Source organism: Protopterus annectens, chromosome 7.part0, assembly GCF_019279795.1.
Source record: "Protopterus annectens isolate FY-2018-M chromosome 7.part0, PAN1.0, whole genome shotgun sequence".
Taxonomy (NCBI): Eukaryota; Metazoa; Chordata; order Ceratodontiformes; family Protopteridae; genus Protopterus; species Protopterus annectens.
Genome location: NC_056739.1, coordinates 1,530,474,305 through 1,530,500,851, shown reverse-complemented (window position 1 = coordinate 1,530,500,851; position 26,547 = coordinate 1,530,474,305). Strand labels below are relative to the sequence as shown.

The window sequence follows — 26,547 nt, the reverse complement described above, 5'->3', positions numbered from 1 at the left end:
GTATGAGCTGGCAGTGTGTTTAATGGAGATCACAGTACATCAGGGATTAGAGTTTTGTTGATGTTTATTTTATTTTATTTTACTGCATTTGTTTGCTGGGAAAGTCCACTGGGCCTAAAAGAGCCCATTTTCAGTGGAGGCCCGGGGAGAAAAGCTCCAATGAGATACAGAAAAATATAAACATTAATTAGTACAGAAGCAGAAACAGTGTTACAGACAGTAAATATAGTAACATATACAGAATATATACATAAAAGCAGGAATCTAGTTTGTTTGATTACAGTAATATATACAGCAAATATACATTAAAGCAGAATTCAATGAATTCAGTCAGAGTGGTATAAACAAGATATATTAATCAGTATTATTGTACCAGTATCAACAAGTGAAGATAAAAATAAATATGGAGTAAGTATCATCAGTCACTACTAGCAAAAGACATAGGAGTTTAGTAATCATATAAAAGAAGAAGAAGAGGTTAGGTTATAGAGCAGGAACATAGCCAGGAAGAGTTGAGATGATTTTTCAGCATTTGTTTGAAGGTGGTGGTGCTGCCTGTGTTTCTTATAGAAGGTGGAAGTGAGTTCCTTAGTTTGGCGATGGTGAAGGAATAGAGGAGTTGACCAGCAGGTAAGGTGGGCTTATCTACTTTTAGAAGTAGATGATTTTCAGATATTAGATGCCTGCTGGAATGGTATTTGGCAAGTAGAGTTGAGAGAGCAGGACAGTCTGTAGATTATTTTGTGCACAGTAGTTAGTTGGGTGAATGAAAGATGGTGGAGAAGTTCCAGCCACCCTAATTGTTTCAGTGACTTACAGTGGTGGGATGAGAATTTGGCCTTGGTGGCAAATTTTGCTATTCTGTTGTAACACATAGCAAGTTCTTGTTTCACTGTTGCAGTCATCACCTGTGGGGTTATCCCTGCTGTGGCAGCCCTCGGCCGGCCCAAATATCAGAGTCATTGTTTTTGTGTGCCAGCTGCTGTCGCTTGTAGTCAGATGTCAGGTCGTCAGTACTATAAAGCAAGGCAGCCAACATCATTACATCAGTCTTTCTTGCTGTGGAGCCTGTAGCAGAAGCAGTTCGCATGAGTGCTGGTCGGTCGCTACCAGAAGTTGAATTTCAGCAGAAAATGTCTAAAGCTAAGTACCCTGTTGGGAACCCTTTTTTCTTGCTCTAACTGTTTTCCGAAAAAGTTAACAATTGTCTCGCCTGTGGAAAGCAGATCCCACACCGAGACTTTCATTCTTGTTTAGGCCCAGACCACGGCGTCCATTGCCAGTTCTGTCCCCTCTTTAATGCGAGAACCATTTGCCGTAGAGGTCTTTTTGTAGACAATTATTTTCATATTCCGTCTTCGAATTCCGATATGGCGGCCGTCAGCCAACAATCCATCGACATTCCGAAAAAACGTAAAGATAGAGACAGGCCACACAAGGCTAAGCCTTCCGACAATGCTACCACTAAGCAAGTCATCAGTTCTTCGGAATTCAGTGAGGCGCTTTCGCAGTCCCTGATGCCCAACTCGCTTCCTACACAGGCCTCTGCTGAGACCCTTTCAGAATCCGGTATGTCGCAGAAATCCACTTCGTCTACTGAGCCTTTGGCTGTCTCTGCCTCAGTTGGGTCCAGAGCCACGACGCAGGCACCGGCTTCCGAGAAGGCCATTCCTACTACCGATTCTGGACGAAAATTGACGTCTTCTCTACCGACTACCATTTCTCAGAGACCGACAGATTCTCTCAGGCCTCAAAGCCAGGCCACTCCTAGGAAATCTGTTTCTAGCCACCACCTTGCTACTGCTCCCCCACCCCAAGCTCAAATGCTTAAATGGTGGAGGATCTCATCTCCCTTATCCGAGGTACTCAAGCCCCAACTCCCAAAAGGAAAAGGCTTCTTTCTCCAGAAATTATGACAGACCAAGAGTCTGTGGAATCTGATTATTCTGCCTTTGAAGAGGAACAACAGCCCTTAACTGTTTATGAAGATTCAGATGCAGAGGAATCTATCCCCTCCGCCTCCACTCCAGAGGACCTCTCCGTCAGGGAAACCCTTCACTCCCTCAGGGAACATTTTCCATGGGAATCTCAGGACTACCCACAGTCAAAGAAATGACTTAGAGAGTTTCTGGACCTGCCTCAGCACAGACCCCTGGCCATCCCACCTATTTTAGAAGTGGTGGATGATGTTTTCCTTGAATCCAGTTATTCCCTGATCCCCTGCCTCCTGCTCCATCTAAACAGGTACTACAACGTATCAGATTCTCACAAATACCTGTACAGGAACCCTGCTGCAGACCCTGAGGTCATTACACAGGGACCCAAAGGAGCTAAGACTAGTTCTGCCAAGAATCCTCTTCCTTCTGACAAAGACTCCAGAGCTCTGGACAGATGGGGTAAGAAAGTATACACCTCTGCAACCTTAGCTGTCAGAGCACTCAGTTGTCAGTTCCATGTGTTAAAATATCAACAACACACTTTGTAACAATTAAAACAGAAGATTGCTGCGTCTTCTGACGGTGCCAACTCTAAAGAGCTGGCAGAATTACTTCACTCTGCTGGTCAAGTGGTCAGGCACTCTTGTGGATATGACACCCTAGAAGCCTCTAGCAGGGCAGCAGTGACAGGATCTGTTATTAGAAGACAAGCATGGCTGAAGGAACAACCACTCCCTAATCATGTCAAATCTAAACCTATTGATGCACCCCTAGATAAGGAACGCCTGTTTGGGGAAAAAGCAGGAGAGGTGGTTAAAAAGATGGAAGACAAAGCAAAATCTATGCAAATAGTAAAAGATTTCTTTCAAGTTCAACCACCCAGATTCAGCAGGAACTTCCCCTCTAAGCACTGGGCCTTCCCTACACCCAGCAGACAGGGCCAAAGCAAGCCCCGCAGGGACAGGACATCCAGGACCCTGGGCCAGCAAAGAAGCAAACAATGGTCCACTTCCACTTCTAGGCAGGGAGTTCTAAGCCAAGCTTCTATGGTAAACACTCACAATGACTCTCCTTCCACCCTCTGCCCTCCTTTCACTCAACTAGGAGGAAGGCTCACCCTCTTCAAGGACAATTGAGTTTCAATAACCAAGGACCAATGAGTATTAAAAATAATTTCTCAGGGATACAGATTCTCCTTCAGCAAACTCACTATTCCATGAGGGTACCAAGACCTCCCCCCAAACCAGTGGGCAGAGGCATTAAAACAGATAAAAACACTAATATCCCAGGGGCAGTAGAACCTGTCCCTCTGGATCAAACAGGAAAAGGGTTTTACTACAGACTATTATTTGTACCCAGAAAAGAGGGCACTTGGTGCCCTATCCTGGATCTATCCAAATTAACACCTCCTTGGTAGTCCCCAGATTCAAAATACTAACCTTGCAGCAGCTCCTGCCTATGCTCACACCAAATGTTTGGCTGGTGACCCTAGACCTAAAAGATGCCTACCTCCATATCCCCATCAGGGAATCGTGCAGAAAATTCCTGCACTTCAGAACAGGCAGTCAGCACTTTCAGTTCTCTGCAATGCCCTTTGGCTTATCTACTGCTCCCAGAGTATTCAACAAATGCTTGGCCCTGGCCATAGCATTCTGCAGACAGAGAAATATACAAATTTACCCTTACCTGGACTACTGCCTCATTCAGGCGAACAGCAAAGAAAAGTTGCTCCAGGATCTTCTCTTTGTCAAAAAACTCCTAACTTCCCTAGGGTTCACTATCAACGAAAAAAAATCAAAACAAAACCCCACCAGAAAAATTGTTTTCCTGGGAGCTGTGCAGGACACAGCAACCATTATGGCCTTCCTATCCCCAGAAAAGCAGAGCTTCCTGCCTCTATATCTCACCCAACTGGCTTCCAGACATTACCTCACTGTGAGGAGGTTCCTGCATGCCCTGGGATACATGGCATCTTGCATCCTTCTCATCCCTCTAGCCAGGCTTCACATGAGAAAGCTTCAGTGGTACTTAAAAAACCTTTGGTGTCAGCACTCTCAGTCCCTAGAGACCACTGTCCCACTAATCCCGTGCATAAGGGACGTATTTCTCTGGTGGGCATGAACAAGGGTCTTCCCTTCATCCTCTGCCCTTCTAGCCAGACCATCACCATCGACGCCTCAGACATAGCTTGGGGCGCTCACCTAGCAGGCAGGTGTACCCAAGGCCTTTGGAATGCCCAGCAACTTCACTTGCACATCAACCAGAAAGAAATGATGGCAGTGCAAAACACTTCCTTCCAACCCCTTCTCAGGCCAGTTGTCCTCCTTATAAAAACGGACAACACCACAGTAATGTTGGAACATCAGAAAGCAGGGGGCACCCAATCTTACCCCCTGTGCAGGTTAGCCATCCATGGGGCTGCACCTGATTGCCCAGTACTTACCAGGGATCAACAACACACCTGCAGACCACCTAAGCAGAAGCTTACTGGACCCCCACGAGTGGCACCTCCACAGAGAAATCTTTCTGCAAGTCTCCCAGGAGTGGAGGACCCCCGAGGTGGACCTCTTTGCCTCGCACCTCAACCACCAGCTGTACAAGTTTTTTACCAGGGAGTATCACCTCCTAGCATGGAAGGTGGATGCCTTGACCTTCCCCTGGAGCTCCCTCTTTGTGTACGCATACCCTCATCTACCCTTTATTCCCAAGGTTCTAATCAAAATAAGAGAGGAGAGTCCAAAGGCCATCCTCATTGCTCTGGATTGGCCCAGACAGCATTGGTACCCCTTACTACGCAGTCTGACCTCACAGCCCTCAAAACCGCTTCCCCTAAGGTGAGAACTCTTGACCCAGGAGAGAGGGAAGGTACTGCACCCAGACCTACACACTCTCAAACTTTCAGCATGGCTCATACACTAAAAACTAACAAGAAGTCACTGTAAAGCAGATAGGTCGTGGACATAATCACAGAGGCCAGAAGGCCCAGCATAAGAAAATCTTATCCAGGAAAATGGAAAAGATTCTGCTCCTGGAAACAATCTAAAGGGGACAGTTCCTCCCAACCTTCCATCCCTGTCATCCTGGAATACTTAGCAGAGTTTCTCAATAGTGGCCACACCTTCTCCTCCATTAAAATCCATGCCTCGGCCATCTCTGCCCATTATGATTTAGACCCACCCCTCTTCTCTCATCCTTTGATTAAGCAATTCCACAGAGAGGCTTCTAATATCAGGTCTCCCAGAAGACCTGCTACTCCACCCTGGGACCTGAATTATGTGTTAGAGAAACTAACCTTACCTCCTTTTGAACCTGCTGCTTCAGCAGAATTGAAATATCTCTCCTGAAGATTGCCTTCCTACTAGCTATCACCTCAGTCAGAAGGGTGTCAGAACTTCAAGCTGTCATGGCTGTCGAGCCCTTCATAATTTTCCATGCAGACAGTCTCCCTGAAGACTAATCCCTCCTTTATGCCCAAGGTGGTATCTGTTGTGACCATTAACCAGGCCATACACCTTCCTACCTTCTTTCCCAACCTTCAAAACAAGGGGGAAAGAATTCTTCATACACTAGATGTGCACAAACAACTCAGATACTATCTGGACCGCACTAAGCCATCCAGAAAAACTGACCAGTTTCTAGTAAGCTTCGCCCCAGGGGCAGAGGGGAAGCCCATCTCCAAACAAACCATTTCCCAATGGATTTCACACTGTATCCATTTTTGCTACAGACTACATGGGAAACCCATCCCTAAGTCGATTCGTACCCAGTCCGCTAGGGCAGCCTCCACTTCCACTGCCTTCCTCAGAGGAGTACCTACCAGGGGAATATTGGAAGCGGCCACCTGGACCTCTGTCCATACATTTACAAAGCATTACCACCTACCTCTGTTTTCTAAGTCTAGGGCAGGGTTTGCCTCTGCAATCCTGCAGGGCCTCTGACCCATACCTAGGACTCTACCTATCCTTCCACCCTTTACCTCAGCTTTGGGAATCCTCCCACAGGTGATGACTGCACAGTGAAACACGAAGAACATAGTACAGTTGTGTACACTTACCATAAATGTAGATGTTCGAGTGTATTCACTGTTGCAGCCTTGGTTTCCCTCCCTCCATCCATCCCCCATTTCACATCTTCCCCTAGGGGGACACAGGCTTCCCAAGATGGCTCTTAGCCACCAGGAGCACTACTCTCTTTTCCCTCGTGCTTCTGACGGCTTAGGGCAAGAAAAACTGATGTAATGACGTCGGCTGCCTTGCTTTATAGTACTGACGACCTGACATCAGACTACAAGCGACAGCAGCCGGCGCACAAAAACATTGTATTCGGGCCGGCCGAGGGCTACCACAGCAGGGATAACCCCACAAGTGATGAGTGCAATAGTGAGTACACTTGAACATCTACATTTATGGTAAGTGTACACAACTGTACTTTTTTCCCACTGCTATGTGATTTTGAAATTTAAGTTTGTGGGTGTTTGCACCCCTCACATGGGAAGTGCAAAAGGCTTGCTTCCCACAAAATCATTATGGTTTGTTTGTTTTATGGTTTTAGGCTATGTGGTTATATCATAGGGCATTTGCATTTTTTGGGGGGAGATTGTGGTAGAGTAGGTAAGTGTTTTGTTTTGTTTCTATCTATCCAGTGATATGTGGGAGCATGTCTGTTTGTCTGTGTTTTGGGGATGTAAGATTTCTCTGGCCTGGTATTTGATGTTATAAGAGTTCTGTGTTTGAGAGTTGATAAGTTGTGTCTAATTCAGTGTAATTGCATAGACACATATGTTTGTGTGTGTAATTAATAGGTGTGTGTGTGTGTGTGTGTGTGTGTGTGTGTGTGTGTGTGTGTGTGTGTATATATATATATATATATATGTTTATATATATATATATATATATGTATATATATATATATATATATATATATATGGATCCCTATCACATGGTCGACAAGCCATTTGATCGACTTTCATTTGGTCGACAGTTCATTTGGTCGACAAGCAGTGCCCCCCACACCCCCTAACTATATATATCAACTCCAGGGTCGCACAACATTGGGGAGGGGGGCAAATCTGCCTGTCGACCAAATGAATTGTTGACCAAATGAAAGTCGATCAACTGGCTTGTCGACCATCTCAGGTAGACCCATATATATATATATATATATATATATATATATATATATATATATATATATATATATTTTTATATATATATTTGTGTAAATCATTTAAGTTTTGAAAGATCAACATGCAAGACATAGATCACAATACATTTACATTTAAACACTGAAACTTAACAGATCAAAAGAGGCATGAGCTGTCCTCTAGCAAGCCATAAACCCTACCACTAAGTCTGGCCTTACTTTGTCAGAATTGTAGTAGTTCATAGGTTCATATGTTTATGCCAGACTAATGACCACCGGGATCTTTATAAGCCTAGCCATGCAACCCATCCCAGTTTTGTTCCAAGTATCTTGGACTGCTATATGGTGCAGTATGTTACTAAGGAGGTAGCTAAGGGTTAATTTGGGGGAGGTATGTTAGTTGGTGATTAGTTTACTTACTGTTGACCTCTGTCCATCAGTGACATAGGGGCCAGTCCAGGGGTTAATTTGCAATTTTCCATCCAAAGATCAGGGTTTTGTTTGAAAAGCATCAGGGATGAACTGTGCTTCACGTGAATGAGAACTTATTCCATAGTGTGGGAATCCTTTGACTCACATATCAGTTTTTCCAGCATGTTCTTTTTGTCACAGGCAAAGTTCAGATCTTTGGATGTAGTGTTTCTGGTGCTGTTTGTTTTTCAGATATGTAAGAGAGCTATCAGAGCTAGATATGAGGATGCTTTATATGTCAGGCATGGATCACCTGTCCGTAACCAGTAGGAGAGAGTACAGAGGTAGGACCTTAAAGTGATCTGTGTAGGATAGGGTAGTTATATCTTGGATTCTCCTCATGAGGAACATTTGAGAGCATTCCAACTATTGCAAGTGCGTGGATAGGTACATGCCAAAGGGAGACGTGTACTCAATGATGGGTCTGATGAGGGCTTAACAGAGTGGTACTATAACTTCCTTGGACCTGGATGCCATACCCTTACATATGAGTTGGGTGGCATTGAATGATTTTCTTACTGTCTTGGCTATGTGTTAGTTGAAGGCCAGATTACTATCTTCATATATTCCCAGATCCCTAACTACTGGGTCAACTTTTAAGGGTGTTTTATCAATACAGTAATTAACTTCAGTGGACGATTTCCCAAAGGGCACTATAATGCATTTCTTTGTATTGAGTTTTAATCTGTGGCTTTGGCACCAGTAATTTGCTTATACTAAACCCTCTTGTAGGATGCTAGTGTCGTGGGAGAAACTATGATAGCTTCCAATTTACAGTCATCTGCAAACTTTTGACATTAGCTGTGACTTTCTAGAAGTAGATGTGAAACAAGAGCAGGCCCAACAAGGAGCCCTGAGGTACTGTGCTGTTCACTGATCTTCTGGTGGAGGTGGTCTCATTGATCTTGATTTTTTGGGTCCTATCTGTGAACCAGCCAATCCAGAGAGTTATGTAAGGATTTATGCCTAGTGCTGAGAGTTTATCAATAATACTTGAGTGGGATATTGTATTGAAGGCTTTGGCCAGGTCAAAGTAGGCGATATGTACCATCTTCCCCTCATCCGTAGCCTTGGCGACCCTTTTGAAGAAGTCTACCAGCTTGGATAGGGAAGACCTTCCCTTAATAAAACTGAACTGGGATGAGTCCAGTGGCTGTAGGTTGCCAATGTTGTTGTTAATCATTTCCATGATAAATTTTTCCATGGTTTTGTATATTAGACTTGTCAAAATGATGGGTCTTTAGTTCCCAGGCTCAGTTATTGATACACTTGTATGAAGAGAGAGATGACTGTTGCAGCCCTCCATTCACCTGTCACTTAATCTATTTTGAGGTTGTAGTTGAAGTGCCTCAAGTGATCCTGTTAGGTCATGTTTTAGTGCATTTAGGAAGCAACTGGGGATATTGTCAGGGTCCAATGAAGCTGTATTTTTGACCTTAGCGAGTGCTGCCATGACCTGCTCCTTGTTAATAGTTCAGGGGGATATGCTAGAAGGGATTTCACAGAGGGTAGTGGGGTGTGTGGGGTTGAAGTTAGAGCTAAATTCAACCAGTAATGTTATGGGAAGATCTTTTGTAAGTTCTATGTAGGTTTGGGGTTAGGGGCATGCGCATGGTTAGGGTAAGGTTTTGCCGGTATTAGAAAGATCAGCAGGGAAAGACCCAGCAGGTGATTTAAGGTATTACACAGTGATTGGCTGGGCCTTTCTCACTGTTTTTATTGAATGGCTTGTCTGTGTGACCCTTTTACCCTTGGTTATATATATATATGGATCTAGGACTTTTGATCGAAAGATCAAATGTCCGAATCCATTATCACCGAACATACTTTACTGAAAGCGCTTTCACAGAAAAAGCGCTTACGGTAAAGTATGTTTTTTAAAAAAAACAACATTAAACCTACTTCTATGCAGGGGGGTAAGCCCCCCTGCACCCCCCACACCCTCCCTACTTTAATATTCTCACTCTGAGGTTGCACTACAGTGGAGAAAAGGGGATTTTCCCTTATCCTCACCACAGTACGACAGGCACAACGAGCATACTTATCCGAAAGTGCTGCTTCGGTGAACAGTACTTTTGGTTAAGTATGCTCAGTGATTTCTGCTTTGGTGGAAAGTGCATTCGGGGATCTGTACGGATCCCATATATATATATATATATATATATATATATATATATATATATATATTCACGTATACATGTATGTATGTAAATATATATATTTGGAGAGAGAGATATGAATATTCATGTGTGTGTGTGTGTGTGTGTGTGTGTGTGTGTGTGTGTGTGTGTGTGTGTGTGTGTGTGTGTGTATATACACATGCACACACATACATGGATCCCTAATGTTGTCAGTTTGTCATATGGTTAGTGTTGAAGGTAAGTAACACTGATTGCTGAAAGGACTGATTTTGAAAGATGTGTATATTTTGTAGGGTGTGTAATAATTTAGTTGAATGTAGGTTACTTTTTGGGTCTAATACTGAAAGTTTTGAATATACTATAACTTTTAGCAGTAGGGGCTGGGAATATGTGTGTGTGTTTTTAAGAATTAGGGTTAGATAAAGGGTAATGGGATAGGTTTAGCATTGTGTTTCCATGTATTTTTGATGGGTTGGGAATGAGTACAGTTATTTCAGGTTAGGGCTAGGGAAGGCCCTAGTGTCTTATGTAACTGTAATCTTACAGAAAGTGTTTTTGTAAGTTTAGATGTTGGGTTAGCGTCAAAGGCAGGTGCGGAGTTAGAGTTAAGGGTAGGGGCAGACTTTGAATTAGCTCACATTAGTAAGGTGGTGTGGGGGGAAGGGGCAGACTTTGAATTAGCTCACATTAGTAAGGTGGTGTGGGGGGAGGTAGAGTCCCATACCTGTCCTTACTAATGCATGCAATACGTAACTCCCTTATCCCTAGCTCTAGCCCTGTACCTTACCATGCAAAAACCCCTTCCATTACAGTAACAGTATTCAGAGAAACTTGATATGAATGTAGTGGAAGGCAGCGGTGGATGGTGACTTGAAAGCAAGGGAGGCTACAGGAATCAACTGAATGGGTGGAGTCAAATACAGTGCGGCTGTTTTTTATTACAGCAGGTGAATAGCCATTACCTATGATCAAAAAGTCACGGAACAAAAACTGGAGCAGGAATGAAGGACTTGAGCACAGCTCGAACAGTAAAACTCTTTTATTGAGTAAAACAATATGGACAACTCGACTGGTTAAACGCTTTCATCTGTGTGTATACAGACTTCCTCAGAACCAGTATTTTAGAAATACCCATAGTTTAAATAGCAACTTTGGCGCCAAAAATTATCAGTCACTTAAAGAAATACCCTCCTATATCACAATATATAACATAACTAAACAAATACTAAAATACATTATAATAATACATTATGAAATTCATTACCACATTCCTCTAATGTAATACAAAAATCCTGTTTAAAATTCATTATTTATATTACAAATATCCTATTAGAATGTCCATTAAAAAATCATTTGACTAATTAATAATCCTATACTCATTTAATGTTAAAACTCATTATTATAAAATGTTGTAACATATTGTAAAATATCTGCTACGAAATACAATGGTGCATAATTAATATACTGGTGCATAATTAATATACTAGCTAAGGGCTAAAACAGGTTTGATACTAATGCTTTCATTAATGCCCAGATGTCTAGTGGCATCTGTAAGTATTTGCCACTTACTTTCTTTCCATGCTAACAACATTTTCCAATTTCCTCCTTGTGCATAACTATCTACCTGATCAATAATGGAAAATTTAAAGTAATGTTGGTCCCCTTTATCATGTGAATGTTTATACAATGCATTATTCATATCTTTTACTTGAATTTTGTAATAATGTTCATAAATACGTTTTTTTGTCTCTCGGTTTTACCTATATAAAATGCTGGGCAGGCTATGCATGTAGCTAAATAAACTACCTGCTTGGTATTGCAATTGCCTGCCCTGCACCTCACATATGTCTTGTTAATGTCTTCAAGCTTGATGCCTACCACTTCATTAATGCGCCCACACTGTTTACAAGATCCACATTTACTAGTCCCTTTTAATGTTTTCTTTGGTTTGACAAATATATTTGCCCTTTCCAATAACCTTTTGATGTTTGGCGCTGTTTTATACACAAAGTGTGGGTTACTACCCAGTCTTGTACCAATGTTTTCCGATATTGTGATCAAATCCCAGTGCCTATTTGCTATATCTTTAATTAAGTTCACATAGGGTGTATACATTAAAACACACACTCTATTTCTACCTTCACATGCCAAATAATTGTTTTTAGTATTGATGTCCGCACCGGCAATCTGAAATTTACCTAATAATGGTATATATTTACTGCCCCATTGCTTTTTTATATAGTCTGTAACATCTTTCAACATGACCAAAGGGTATCCCCTATTGCTAAACATATTAGAAATAAACTCCAATTCAACTTCCATAACTTCCTTTGTGGAAGACATGCGGGCCGCTCTGATACATTGTCCCTTAAAGACATTTTTAAACATGTACGGTGGATGATTACTGTTGAATTCTATGTAATCATTTGAGAATGTATTTTTCCTGTATATCCTAGATGCAAAACCTCCACTACGTATCTAAATAAGAAATACCCTTTTCACTTATATTGTAAGTGAATCTAAGAAACTCCGTCATTCCATTAATATATTCAATAAATTCACTTATTTTTTCTTTTGGACCTTTCCATAAAATAAATAAATCATCTAAAAATCTAACATAAAATGCTATATCTGAATAAAATCTACTTTTGAACAGGTATACAGACTCCCATTCCAACATAACAAGATTAGCAAAAATGGGGGCACAAGAGGCCCCCATGGCCACAACTCTACTGTGCCTAAAATGTTTGCCTTGAAATAATATAAAATTGTAATCAAGAACTAAGGCCATCATGTCCATTATTAAGCTAATCTTGTCCCAACTTAAGTTGGAATGATTCCTCAAACTATTACTAAAATATTCAAGTCCAATTTCTTTGGGTATACTTGAAAATAAGTCCATAACATCAATGGTTAAAAAAATCAAATCTTCCTTCCATAAATCTGGTGATAACTTGCCTAAAAAATCCCAGGAATCTTTAATCAAATGGGGTATATTTTCATATACATGTTTAGTCCATCTGTCAATAGCAACTCCCATGTTGTATGTTTTAGATTTGGATCCTGAAATAATAGGTCTAAATGGAGGGTTTTGAATAGATTTGTGCACCTTAGGAATACCTATAATGTTAGCCAATACAGGATAATCTACCTTTAAAAATGTATAAGTCTCATTGGTAATTCTATTGTCGATCAAATATTCCTCTAGGGCCAAATCAATCCTTTTATATCCAATATTGATTTGATTTATGGATACCTCTTCATAATTACCTGACAAGTACAGAATATTTTATATTTGTGCATTGTAATCAAAAGTATTGTAAATTATAATGCCACCCCCCTTGTCTGGTTTCATTATTCTAATTTCGTTATTATGCATTAATTGATTCAGACACATCCGTTCATTAAATGTTAAATTATCTTTAAAAACCTTATTAAATGCATTTCCTGTCTTAATGTTGTTATTCAACCAATATATATCTTTACATACCATTTTTTCAAAATTTGCTACCTGTGCATTGGGAACTGGAATGTATGTACTTTTTTTAATAAGATCCTTACATCCTGTTGATTTCATGTTCACATCATTTTGCCCAAATTGTATGGCTAAATTTAGCCTTCTACAATATAATTTAATTTCTTTAATAGTGTCCACTACATTGAATCCTGTATTGGGAATAAATTTCATACCCTTACTAAACAACGTGAAAAATTCCTGACATATCTAAATCAGTGTAGTTGAACACATTAAAGCCATTGAAGGAATGTAAGATACCTTGACCTACATTCACTGCATCACTAATATCATTCTCATCCATGTCAAAACTGTTCTTATACAGTGAATTCACTCTTGTTCCTATGGGATAATTAGTAACTGTGTAACAGGTAGACTCGTTCGATATTGACTTCTTCCCTTCCTGTGCAGATATATTCCATTTTATCGTTCCCTCCTGTTCCATTGAGTGTACTGTTTCTTGGGGGCTGGATAAAATCTGCCCCCTTGAAAATTTTCTTCCCTGTCCAAATACCTTGGTCTATTCCTATAACTACTGTGTCTCCCTTTATCTACAGCTACTCTGTCTTGTGGCCAAATATATGCTCTTTCACGTTGGATCTTCCTATTTTTCCTATTGTATACACTAAATGCCTTGTTTTCAGCTATGTGAAACTGTTTGTCATAAAAATCCTTCCACTGTTCAAATGCATTATCTTTAATGATAATCCTCATTTAACTTTTCGACTTCTCTAACTAAACTAGACAGTTTCTCATCATTAATTTTCATTAACAGTTTCATATAAGCAAAACCAAATGCATCAAACATGTTGTTAAATTCATTCATAACATCAACCTTCAAATGATTTTTTAATGGACATTCTAATAGGATATTTGTAATATAAATAATGAATTTTAAACAGGATTTTTGTATTACATTAGAGGAATGTGGCAATGAATTTCATAATGTATTATATTATGTATTTTAGTATTTGTTTAGTTATGTTATATATTGTGATATAGGAGGGTGTTTCTTTAAGTGACTGATAATTTTTGGCGCCAAAGTTGCTATTTAAACTATGGGTATTTCTAAAATACTGGTTCTGAGGAAGTCTGTATACACACAGATGAAAGCGCTTAACCAGTCGAGTTGTCCATATTGTTTTACTCAATAAAAGAGTTTTACTGTTCGAGCTGTGCTCAAGTCCTTCATTCCTGCTCCAGTTTTTGTTCCGTGACTTTTTGGTCGTTCTATTACCTATGATCAAACAGATGTGGTCATTTACTTTCATCCACAGACTGCTTCAGTACAGACCCACTCATTATAGCCACTTTACTGACTATAGACATCTTAGATGTCTAGGCATAATCAACACTCCATGTGTCCCCCAGTTACCCACTGGTCTCCTCTGCACTCCCCCATGTCTTCCTCTGTTTTCCCCCTAATTCTGGCCCCATACCATAGAGACTTCATCTTACTTTCTACCCCTTCCCCCCATGATTGTAACACTCTGTAACTGGCCAAGACTCCACTCTAATTTATGTCTTGAGGAAGTAACTGAATTAAGATTGGGGTCTGTTAGAACCACAAAAGTCATAAAGTTGTGGATACACTTTGGTGCATCTTAGATTTTTTTAACTAACTTTTGACTTAATAATGATGGTCTGGACAAAAAAAAAACATGATTAAGGAAATACATTCAGTCTTCTGGGAATATTGTCCACCTTGCTACCCCCACCCAAAAAAAGACAGTTATCTTCTGGGTACCACTCTGGGGTTAGATTGGGATGGAAAGTAAAAAAAAAATGGCCAGAGTCATGCATTTTACTACTGAGTGTCTGGGAGTAGAAACCAAAGCACTTGGATAAAATTCACAAAGAGAAAAGGACTGCACATAGAAGGAACGAACAGCTAAAAACTCAGCAGGATAACCAAGTGCTGTATATGGCAACACTACTCAGTGCAAAACTCTGCCAATGATCATTTGCTAGCTATCACACATATCCTGCCCAGACCACCACAAACAGCTACTTATTGGGTGCAGTGCTGCTGCTTGATTGTTACAGAAAGTGAAAAAAATCTTGAGACTACTTTCGCAAGGCAAGAATAATAAATACTTAGTTTAAATGAATGACAACAGTATCAGTCACTTTTATCCAAGACAACCCCTGCATCCAATTAAAACCAACCTTATTGACTGAATATTCCTCAGATATCAGAATGTAATAAAATAAAAATAGCAGCAACTGGACAAAGTAATTTATTTTAACCCCCCTACACAGATATAACCATCAGTTATTTCCACATCAGTCCCTTCAGTAGTCTGTCCACGTATGCACAAGCCAAAAATGATACCATTTCCCCAACAACCCATTCAGTAGTTTGTCCATGTATGTACAAGCACTTCACTGACAGGAAAATGAAGCCTTCCTCCAATGACCTCTTCAGTAGTTTTTCCATGTATACACACTCAAATACACACACACACACACACACACACACACACACACACACACACACACACACACACACACACTTTAAGTACTTAATTCTTCCCACATTCTGGCAGTAGCACATATAGTGCCTGAAAAAGAAAAAGAAAAAAAAAATTGTCCTGTGTTAGTGCTTCCTCTTTCACATTAATTATTTCCTTCTTCTTGGCCCAGGCTTCCTTAGGCACCTGAGGCAGCCTGATCCAATAGGAAGGGCTCCTCACTGTGTCTGGTGAGTTGCTAATTGAGCATTGCTTCTGTCAGTGCCAAATGCTGCCGATCCAACCCGATTGATAATCAGGATACCCAAAGCTGGGCTGATGTTCTTCGTGTTTCACTGTTGCAATCATCACACTTGGGTTATCTGCCTGCAGGTAGCCCTCGTCGGCCCGAATACCAGAGACTTAGTATTTCTGCGTCGGCTGCTGTCGCTCCAGGACTGACGTCAGGTTGTTAGGGGTATAAAAACAGGCAGCCAACGCCATTACACCAGACTTTCTTGCCAAGGTGCCCGAAGCAGAAGCAGTTTGCACAAGTGCCAGTTGGCCGCTGAGTTTTCATTTCTGAATTGAATCATCCTGAAGTCTCCTAAAGCTAAGTACGCCATTGGGGATCCTGTTTCTCTTGCTCTAACCGATATCAGAAAAAATTAACAAATGTCTCGCCTGTGGAAAGCAAATACCACACCAAGATTTCCATTCTTACTGCGTAACCTGTTTAGGCCCAGACAACGATGTACCTCGCTGTCGGTTTTGTGCTTTGTACAACCCCCAAACTATTCATCTTTGGGCCCTTATTGTCGCAAAATACTTTCGCACTCGATGTCCATAGTCCGAAATGGCTTTGGTAAGCCATCCACCTACCGATCTTCTGAAAAAAACATAAGGATAAAGACAGAGACAGACCTCACAGGTCCAAAACTGCCGACAACGCTTTTGTTAAGCTAGTCGCCAGTTCCCCGGTACTCAGTGAGGCACTTTTGCAGCCCCTGATGCCCACTTTTGTGGATTCACAGGCCACTACCGAGACCCGTTCAGAATCCGGTATGCCATGAGACTCTTCTTTGACTATGGAACCTGTGGGTGTCTATACCTTGGATGGGTCCGGAGCTGCTGTGCAGGCACCGGCTTCCAAGGAAGTTCTTCGCACTACCGATATTCAACACAAACCGACGACTTCTTTTGCGTCTTCAGTTCTGTCTAAAACTACTAAATTTCTAAGGCCAAGAGTACAAGCTACACATAAAAAAAACGACGACCCAAACTCAAAGCACCTGCTTCCTTGCCACAACATCAAATGCTTAAAATGGCAGAAGACCTGATTAAGCTGGTTAGGGGAAGCCAGCCTTCCCCTGATAAGAGAAAAAGAGATCTGTCCCCAGCAGTTTTAACAGACCAAGAGTCCGACGACTCTGAGGTTTCAGAATATGAAGACATGCCTTTATCTGCTTATGAGGATTCAGATGCAGGTGAATCCATTCCCTCTGCTTCCCCTCCAGAGGATTTTTGTTTTGGTGAATCCCTACATACTTTAAGAGAGCATTTCCACTGGGAATGCCAAGACTATCCTCAGTCCAAAAAGAGACTCAGAGAATTTTTAGATTTGCCACAACATAGACCTTTAGCAATCCCTCCGGTTCTGGATGTTGTGGATGATGTCTTTATGGAATCCAGTTTAACTCCTGATACTTTACCCCCTGCTCCAAGGAAACCAGACAGGTACTACAGAGTCCAAGACTCTCACAAATTTCTTTTCAAGAATCCTACTGCTGACCCAGAGGTCATTTCCCAGGGGCCTAAAGGTATAAAAGCAACTACAGCTAAGAATCCCACCCTTTCGGACAGCGATTCCCAGGCTTTAGATAGATGGGGTAAAAAAGTATCCACCTCTGCAACTCTCGCCATTAGGGCATTGAATTACCAGTTTCACATGCTGAAATACCAGCAACATATTATAGAACTTATTAAGCAAAAATTATCTTCTTTTACAGACTGTGCAGAAAATAAAGAATTACAAGAGCTCATGCATTCTGCAAGCCAAATCAGCAAGCATACTTTGCAATGTGGCTTTGATGCCCTAGAAGCATCTTGCAGGGCAGTAGTCACTGGTTCTGTACTGAGAAGGCATGTTTGGCTTAAGGAGCAGAGCTTGCCAGACCATGTCAAATCAAAATTACTAAATGCTCCTTTGAACAAGGACAATCTGTTTGGCACCAAAGCAGAAGAGGTTCTAAAAAAAGATAGAAGAAAAAGCTAAATCTATGCAGTCAAAGATTTTTTTGCAACTGCAGCCTCCTAGATTCAGTAGGCATTGCCCCTCGAAACATTGGTCCTTTCCAGGCCCCTCAAGGCCATCTCAAACTAGACCCAAGGGAAACAGACCCCCCAGATTACAGTCTCAGGGTATGCAGAGATCTAAGCAATGGAGTACCTCCACTTCTAAATCAGGGAGTGCTAAGCCACCCCCTTTTGGAAAGAATTTACAATGACTTCTCAACTCCGCTCCTCACCTCTGCCCAACTGCTCGTGCCCCTAGGAGGAAAAGTTGCCCATCATGCAAAAATCTGGACCTCCATCACCAAAGAATGATGGGTCTTCAACATTGTATCCCAGGGGTGCAAATTTTACTTTCACTCACTGCCAACCCCAAAGGGGTTCCCAGACCTTGCTCCAAACCAGTGGGCAGAGGCACAAAACCAAGTTCAATCCCTACTTTCCATAAGGGCAATTCAGCCTGTTCCTGCAGAACAGATAGGTTAAGGGTTTTATTCCAGACTTTTCCTGGTACCGAGCAAAGAGGGCACTTGGCGCCCAATCCTAGATCTTTCCATTCTAAACACCTTCCTGGTGGTACCAAACTTCAAAATACTCACCCTTCAGCAGCTTCTTCCTATGCTGTCCAAAGATGACTGATTAGGCACCCTAGACCTAAAAGAAGCCTATCTGCACATCCTTATCAGGGACTCATGCAGGAAATACCTACGTTTCAGGCCAGGATCTATGCATTATCAGTTCTCTGCACTTCCCTTTGGTTTATCCACTGCTCCTAGAGTATTCAGAAAATGCCTGGCTCCAGCCATTGCCTATTGCAGACAGAGAAAGATTCAAATTTACCCGTACTTGGACGATTGGCTGATTCAGGCAGACAGTCAGGAAAAGCTGTTGCAGCACCTGACATTTTGTAAAGAACCTTCTAACCTCCCTGTGGTACACTATCAATGAAAAGAAATCAAAACTAGTCCCCAGTCAAAAGGTTGTATTCCTGGGAGCAAGCTTGGACACAGCATTCTAGATGGCATTCCTTACTCCAGACAAACAAGCCTATCTGACCATTCACTCAAATGGCCACCAGAAACCAGCTATCCGCAAGGAAAATCCTGCAGGCCCTAGGATTCATGGCCTCTTGCATTCTATTAATTCCATATGCCAGACTGCATACAAGGAAACTTCAGTGGTACTTAAAAAGTCTTTGGTGCCAACATTCTCAGGACCTTGAAACCATCATACCTTGTCTAAGGACAGAGTTTCTTTGGTGGGTAGCAGCATGCAGCCACAACAAGGGACTTCCCTTTACTCAACCCCATGCCGCCCAGACCCTAACCCCACAGATGCATCAGACTATGCCTGGGGGGCACACCTGGATGACAAGTGCATTCAGTGCCACTGGAGCCCAAGTCAAAATCATCTGCACATCAACCAACAAGAGATGCTAGCTGTTCAGCACGCTCTGACAGCTTTCAGATCCCTACTCTCACCAGGACCCCTGCTAATAAAAACACACAACACCACAGTTATGGTACATCAACAAATAGGGGGGAACCCACTCTGAAAGCTAGCCATGGCCCTGTGGAACACAACCTTGGACATGCCTATTCATCTGCAAGCTCAATTCCTGCCAGGCAAACAAAATTCTGTGGCAGATGACTTAAGCGGAAATCTCCTAGACCCACATGAGTGGCAATTAGACCCCAGCACCTTCAGTCTTCTAATTCAGAAATGGGGGACCCCAGAGGTGGACCTTTTTGCCTCCCCCTGCAATCACCAGGTCAGCAAATTCTGCACCAGGACACCTCACAGCAGGGCCTGGAAAGTGGATGCCCTATCCTTTCAGTGGGAAAACCTCTCAATCTATCCATTCCCCCCTCTGCCTCTTCTCTCAAGAATATTACTCAAAATAAGACAGGACAGACCAAGGGCAGTCCTAATTGCCCTGGACTGGCCACGCCAGCACTGGTACCCACTACTGCGCAGCCTGTCACCAGTTCTCCCCCAGTGACCAGCCTAAGTAAGCAGGTGCTGGACGTCATTCTTGAAGCCAGAAGGCCCAGTACAAGGAAATCCTATGCTGATAAGTAGTAAAGGTATTGCTCCTGGATTCATTCTAAAGAAGAGGACACAGCACTGCCCTCCTTACCTCTAATCCTAGATTACCTAGCAGATCTACTCCACAGAGGCCTATCCTCCTCCATTAAGATCCATGCCTCTGCCATCTCGGCTCATTACAACACTGAGTCACCTCTCTTCCCTCACCCTCTCATCAAACAGTTCTTGAGAGGGGCAAACAACTTAAGGCCACCAAGAAAAGCACCCACCCCTGCTTGTGACCTTAACTTTGTACTGGAAAAGCTCACACTACCCCCCCCCCTTTGAACCTACAGTGTCAGCAGAGTTAAAATTCCTCTCTTGGAAAACAGCCTTGCTTCTGGCCATCACTTTCGCTAGAAGAGTGTCTGAGCTACAAGCACTTATGGCTGTGGAACCCTTCATTATTTTACATGCTGACAGGGCCTCCCTCAGGACTAATTCTTCCTTTATGCCTAAAGTGGTGTCCAGTGTGGCTCTCAGCCAATCTATTCGTTTGCCAACCTTCTTCCCTAATTCTCAGAATAAAGGGGAAAGGATCCTGCACTCCTTGGATGTGCACAGACAGCTCAGATTCTTCCTTGATAGGACTAAGCCCTTCAGGAAATCTGACCAGTTACTAGTCAGTTTTGCACCAGGGGCAGAGGGCAAGGCCATTTCAAAACAAACAATTTCCAAATGGATAGTACACTGTATCCATTTCTGCCACAAACACCACGGGAAACCAACCCCTCCGGCGGTCAGAACACATTTCACTTGGGCAACGTCTACCTCTACAGCATTCCTCAGGGGAGTCCCTACCAGGGACATTCTGGAAGATGCTACCTGGAGTTCTGTACACACCTTCACCAAGCATTACCACCTGCCTATCTTTTCCAAATCCAGGGCAGGTTTTGCAACAGCAGTCCTGCAGGGCATGCTAGCCAGCCCCAGCTCTTCTTGATTGCCTCCACTATTTCTTCAGCTTTGGGAATCAATCGAAGTGTGATGACTGCAACAGTGAAACACAAAGAACATAGTACAGTTGTGTACACTTACATAAATGTAGGTGTTCAAGTGTATTCACTGTTGCAGTCCTGGTTTCCCTCCCTCCAGCCCCCTTGTCTCTCTCTCTCTCTCTCTCTCTCTCTCTCTCTATGTCTATTACTCACCCCTTACAGGACTATTGGTACTTACTTTTTATGGGTGATGTTTTTCCCACCATAACTTAGCTCCCTATTTGGGGGGCTTCTGACATTTGGGGCAAGAAAAACTGATGTATTGGCGTCGGCTGCCTGTTTTTATACCCCTGATGACCTGACGTCAGTCCTGGAGTGACAGCAACCAACACAGAAATACTACGTCTCTGGTATTTGGTCCAACTGAGGGCTACCTGCAGGCAGATAACCCGTGTGTGATGATTGAAACAGTGAATACACTCGAACATCTACATTTATGGTAAGTGTACACATCTGTACTTTTTCAAAACAGCCTAATCATTGTAAGAAGCAGATTTTTTTTTGTTTCATATCTCCTCGGAATTGTGCAAATGTAAGGAGTTCCAAGGACCTAGAACACAACAGAAAGTCAACTATTATTTACATTTCATTTTTTTCTCTATTTTTCGCTGTGGGGTTGTAGTTAAGCAGCCAGTACCACAAGCCGCCATTGGTGGAAGGGTTTTGTTTAGAGCATCAAAAAAGAAAACTGTTTTCATTTTGCAATGCTTTTTATTTTTTGGAAACATTTTTTTTTTCAAATGACAGTATTACACTTTTGAGTTTTGATGCTATATAAATATAAAGCAAAAATATACGTGTGTGTGTGTGTGTGTGTGTGTGTGTGTGTGTGTGTGTGTGTGTGTGTGTGTGTATATATATATATATATATATATATATATATGTATATATATATATATATATATATATATATATATATATATATATATATATATATATATATATATATATATATGTGTGTGTATACACAGGGCCGGCCTTAACTGAAATGGTGACCTAGACAAAGGAGTGCTTTGGTGCTCCTTAAGCCCCACCCACACCATACTCCTGAAACACCACTATTTGAGCCACACCCACAGGTAGGTCACTCCCCATAAAAGCCATTGCAAGTTATTTCCTTCAGTTATTTTAATGCATGAAAATCAGCAAACACTTTAACATACTATAGAAAGAAAAGAAACCTTGTGATGTAGTTAAACTTCAATTGAAGGTGGTTTAATAGCAAACCTGCTTTATCTGTTGCTCCTTTAAGAGTTTCTTATCTGCAGTTGTGGCAGAGAGTAATTTTCTACCTTTAAACATTGTAGACCTGTCACATGCATTGCTTTGTACAAGGTGCATTCATGTTTATCTGAGGTAGTGCTTAAATGTGTCATTTATTCCTGCGTAGTGACTTTGGCTCTATAAGCAATGTTTTGACAGTAAAATGTTTAACTTGGACAGTTTTGCTGACAGACGTTCTCAAGCTTGTATGTAAATAAACACTTCAATATTTTTAGATTTATGAAATGTTTAATTGTTAGATGCTGGTTGTACTTTGCCATATGCAATTTTGACAGTAATCAAGACATACTGGCAGAAAAAATCATACAACAAGTTTTCCATTTGTTCATTACACTGTTGTAGTTGAGTTGCTGATAATTAAAACAGTGATTAACTTTGGCAATGTCATTGTAATTAACAAGTAAAGACATTCATTCCAGGCTCATTCTAGTTACTTCCATCTTATTCAAATGTTAAATAACCAACTCCAACAAATGTTAAATAAATAAATAAAATCAATAAATAATTCCAGTATCCTACAGTCATATCAATTCTTTCAATAGTAAGCCACCATTAATGGAGTGAGACAACAGTTAAAGTTTCAAATCCTCGCAGCAACCTTATCAGCAGTCGGACTACATGTTTTCTACAGAAAACACCACTTCAGTAAAAGCCTCATAAAACATCAACAGAGCAACAGTACTTCAGAAAATCTATCTTCAACAGAGCAACAGTAAAAACTTTGCTTTTATATTACGTGATTGAACAGTGAAATATTCGAACAAGTAATAATCGACCCCTAAATATCGTAATGCCGAACGGCAAAAAAAAAAAAAAAAAACACTCAAACAAACCATTAAAACGCTCTAAGCAGGAGGGCAAGCTCCCCTGCCCCCCCCGCTACTTAAATATACCAACTCTGAGATCGCACTGCAGTGCAGACAGTGGAAAACTTCCATATCCGCATTGTATGGAGATCTCCATTGAACCGTTCGACATTCTGACAGTTCAATATTTAGGGGTTGATTATTATGTGTTCGAACATTTCACTGTTCGATCATGTAATATAGACCCAAAACTTCAGCTCAAAACATTACTTTATAACAAGCAACAAAACAACAATACTTCAGAAAAATCTAAAAACTTCAGCGGTGTTCCTTCAAAACATAAAGTCTCAAAAAGCTACAGACTGTCCAAAATACCAGTGTAAAAAACATTATCCAATTAACAGCAACGTACTGTGTGTGCAAATGGAGCACCACAATTGCTCTCCAAGTCTGGAAAAAAGATAAACCCCTTACATGTGTCAGCAGTAGGAAACTCAACTGAAACTGTGCTTTCAAAGGTGTGTCACATTTGTTACACATCCTCTAAGTGCTGTAATGGTCCAGTATCTGGAAAGGAATGAACAGTCCCTGAATATCTTTCGTCATATATTGGCGAACGGTTACAGATGTCAGTCTGTACAGTGACTTATTTAAATTAGACTTTTTTTGCTCTGGAAATTAATTTCTTGGCATCCATAAGTAAATGCACATCAAGGTATGGGATGCTTGCCAAAAACTGCTTCTGTGTTTCTTGACTTTGGAAGAGTCATTGTTTTGACTTGTGACCTCCAATGTTTTTGGTGTTTTAGATTCCAGTCCAATATTCACAAGGCAATTATGGATGTAAGCAAACCTAGTGGATGAACTTGAATTGCTTGGCTTTATCAAAGACGATCATAAATGCATTGCAAATGTGATCCAAACTTCCATTTGTACATCAAACTGTAAACTCCGAAAGCAAATTTTTGGAGAACCTGTTACCATAATCAGGACCTATAACACTGCAGATTTCAAAACACGCAAAGGTGTGGTACACAAACCAGGCTGTTGTTCGGCCAACCAAGAGTTTAGCAGGTATGTCAGTTGTCACTGCCTACGTATGCAACAGTTTGCACAGAAACCATATATTGTGATTTTTCAAACATCTGCAAGGCAGTCTTATTTTATTTCATAAGTACTTAGTGTAGTTATTATATGGTATTTACAAATAATGAGGAAGATCAATTGTGTTCACACACACAAATACTTGGAGGAAGCACTGCAAGATTACTTAATTAGCCAACATAATGTTAATTGATTTTTAACCATAGCTAAGGTAATATAATTTATTCACATCACTTCTGATGTGTGGTTCAACACTAAGGTAAACATTTCCCAATGGCATTCTTGAGGAAATGTTGTGGTGGCAGAGCAAGCATCCTACCACTGGTAATTTAATGACATGTCCGGTGCCATATGAAGAAAAACAATGGATTTCCCTGTTTGTATTTGAACAGGTTTTAAAAACTTTCAGAACAGAAAAGCTTGATAACATAAGTAAGTGTATTTGTTACCATACCTCTCAACTCTAAGCCCTAGAAATCTGTACAAAGACAAAAATAATTGATGAAGAGGCCCAAAATCAGGGATGATTTTTGATATGTTGTTCTTACAAACCCAGAAGTTTCTTAGAAAAATAGGGTTTGCATTAGCAAGTGTCATCATATAATGACCTTGATCCACTTCAGTCTTCAATGATTTGATAGAAAACCAAAAAAATTACGAGAAACAGGCCTAAAATACGAGAGAAAAATTCTGATGTCTGTGAAAATCTAGACAGCTAAGAGGTATGCATACGGATGTTAAATCCATCCCTCACCACCTATTGTAAACTCCACTATAGAGTTACCTGTGTTTTAAATGGGTCTATATTAGATAATCAGACTTTCAAAAGTTCGACTGTCAAATGGCCAACACCATATGATTGAACTTTTAAAAGTTCGAAAATCTAATAAAAAAAAAAAATAGACTACACAAATAACCTACCTGAACGTTTTAAGCAGGGGGGCAAGCACTCCTCCACCCCCCATACCCCCTGCTCTTTAAACATACCAAATCCAAGATCGCACTACAGCACAGAAAAAGGAAATCTTCCCATTCTGTGCTGTATGGAGATCTTCATTAAAACGTTCGAACTTTCAAAAATTCGATCATATGGTGTCGACCATATGACAATCGAACTTTTGAAAGTTTGATTATCTAATATAGACCCATTTTAAATAACACTTCTTTTTCTTTAGCCATTCTTGTTTTACAAAGGTTAGTAAGTCACTTTCCTAGTTATTACTGTAGGTTGGTAAGTACTATAAAAGGAAAACACATTATTAATACACATTCTGATACACCGTGGCTGTAACATAAGAATCACTGTATAGCTTTTAAGTGCCTAAAGTGAGATTTAAATTCTTCTCAGTGCTGCTGCTACTGACTGGGGAGGGGCACAAACGTCACAGTACTGTCAGGATGTACTCAGAGATGAGGTGCCGAGAAGAGCATGAACTTTGTCTCTCGAGTCCTAGTGTGGTGTGTTTGAAAGATGAACAGGTCAAAATGAAAATTAATAAAATTTAAATAAATAAGTACATAAATAAATGCGCCGTTTATGAGACCAGCCTGTACAGCACCCTAGGCAGTTGCCTAGTTCACCTATGCCTAAGGCCGGCCATAGATATATATATATATATATATATATATATATATATATATATATATATATATATATATATATATATATTTATTTCCCCACATATAATAATGTCAACTGAATTTGTCTTCAGATTTTTCATTCATCATCTAGTTCGAAGTTTGCTATTTGATCCATCCCAGTAACTTAATATCTTTTTGTTAATTCATTTCTCATTCACTGAGACCATGGCAAAGGATGTCTCACTGTTTTCTCTTTATCTTTGTGTGGTTCCACTGTTCCCATGCAGAGCTCCAAATACTCTTGTATTAAAGTAAGTACTTCAGCCCTATGTAATGCTTACAGTACAGTTTGCCTGTAGAACAAATGTGATGTATTTCATGTGTACTGTGTCACTGCATCACATTTTTAATTATCTAGTGTTGCTGAGATTGTATCTCTGCATAAAGCCACGCAGAGCAAGTAAAACTGATTTTTATTATTATTTTTTTATGGTTCCTGACAAAGCTGTTTGCCATCTGCTGAATCATTACGCCTCTTACTCCATTTTCAGCTCCAGTGTTTTTCCTGATAGTTTCCCCTTGCTTGACTAGGGCCCCATGAAGTGGGTAAACCTAAATGTAAGCTGCCAGGGAGGTGGGCAGAGCACAGTTTAGGGAGCCTCAGTACCGCTGAATCATGAAAACTATGGAGAACGTTTTTGGTGTGTCCTTACCACTGTCCCATCCTTTACCTGAT

At 41.0% G+C, this 26,547-nt stretch overlaps 1 protein-coding gene across 2 annotated transcripts in view; it reads left to right on the top strand.

The window, feature by feature from the left end:
- MKRN2OS (MKRN2 opposite strand) overlaps positions 1-26,547 on the top strand; it is a 275,687-nt gene that overhangs the window by 134,838 nt on the left and 114,302 nt on the right. The gene's annotated exons all lie outside the window — the stretch shown is intronic.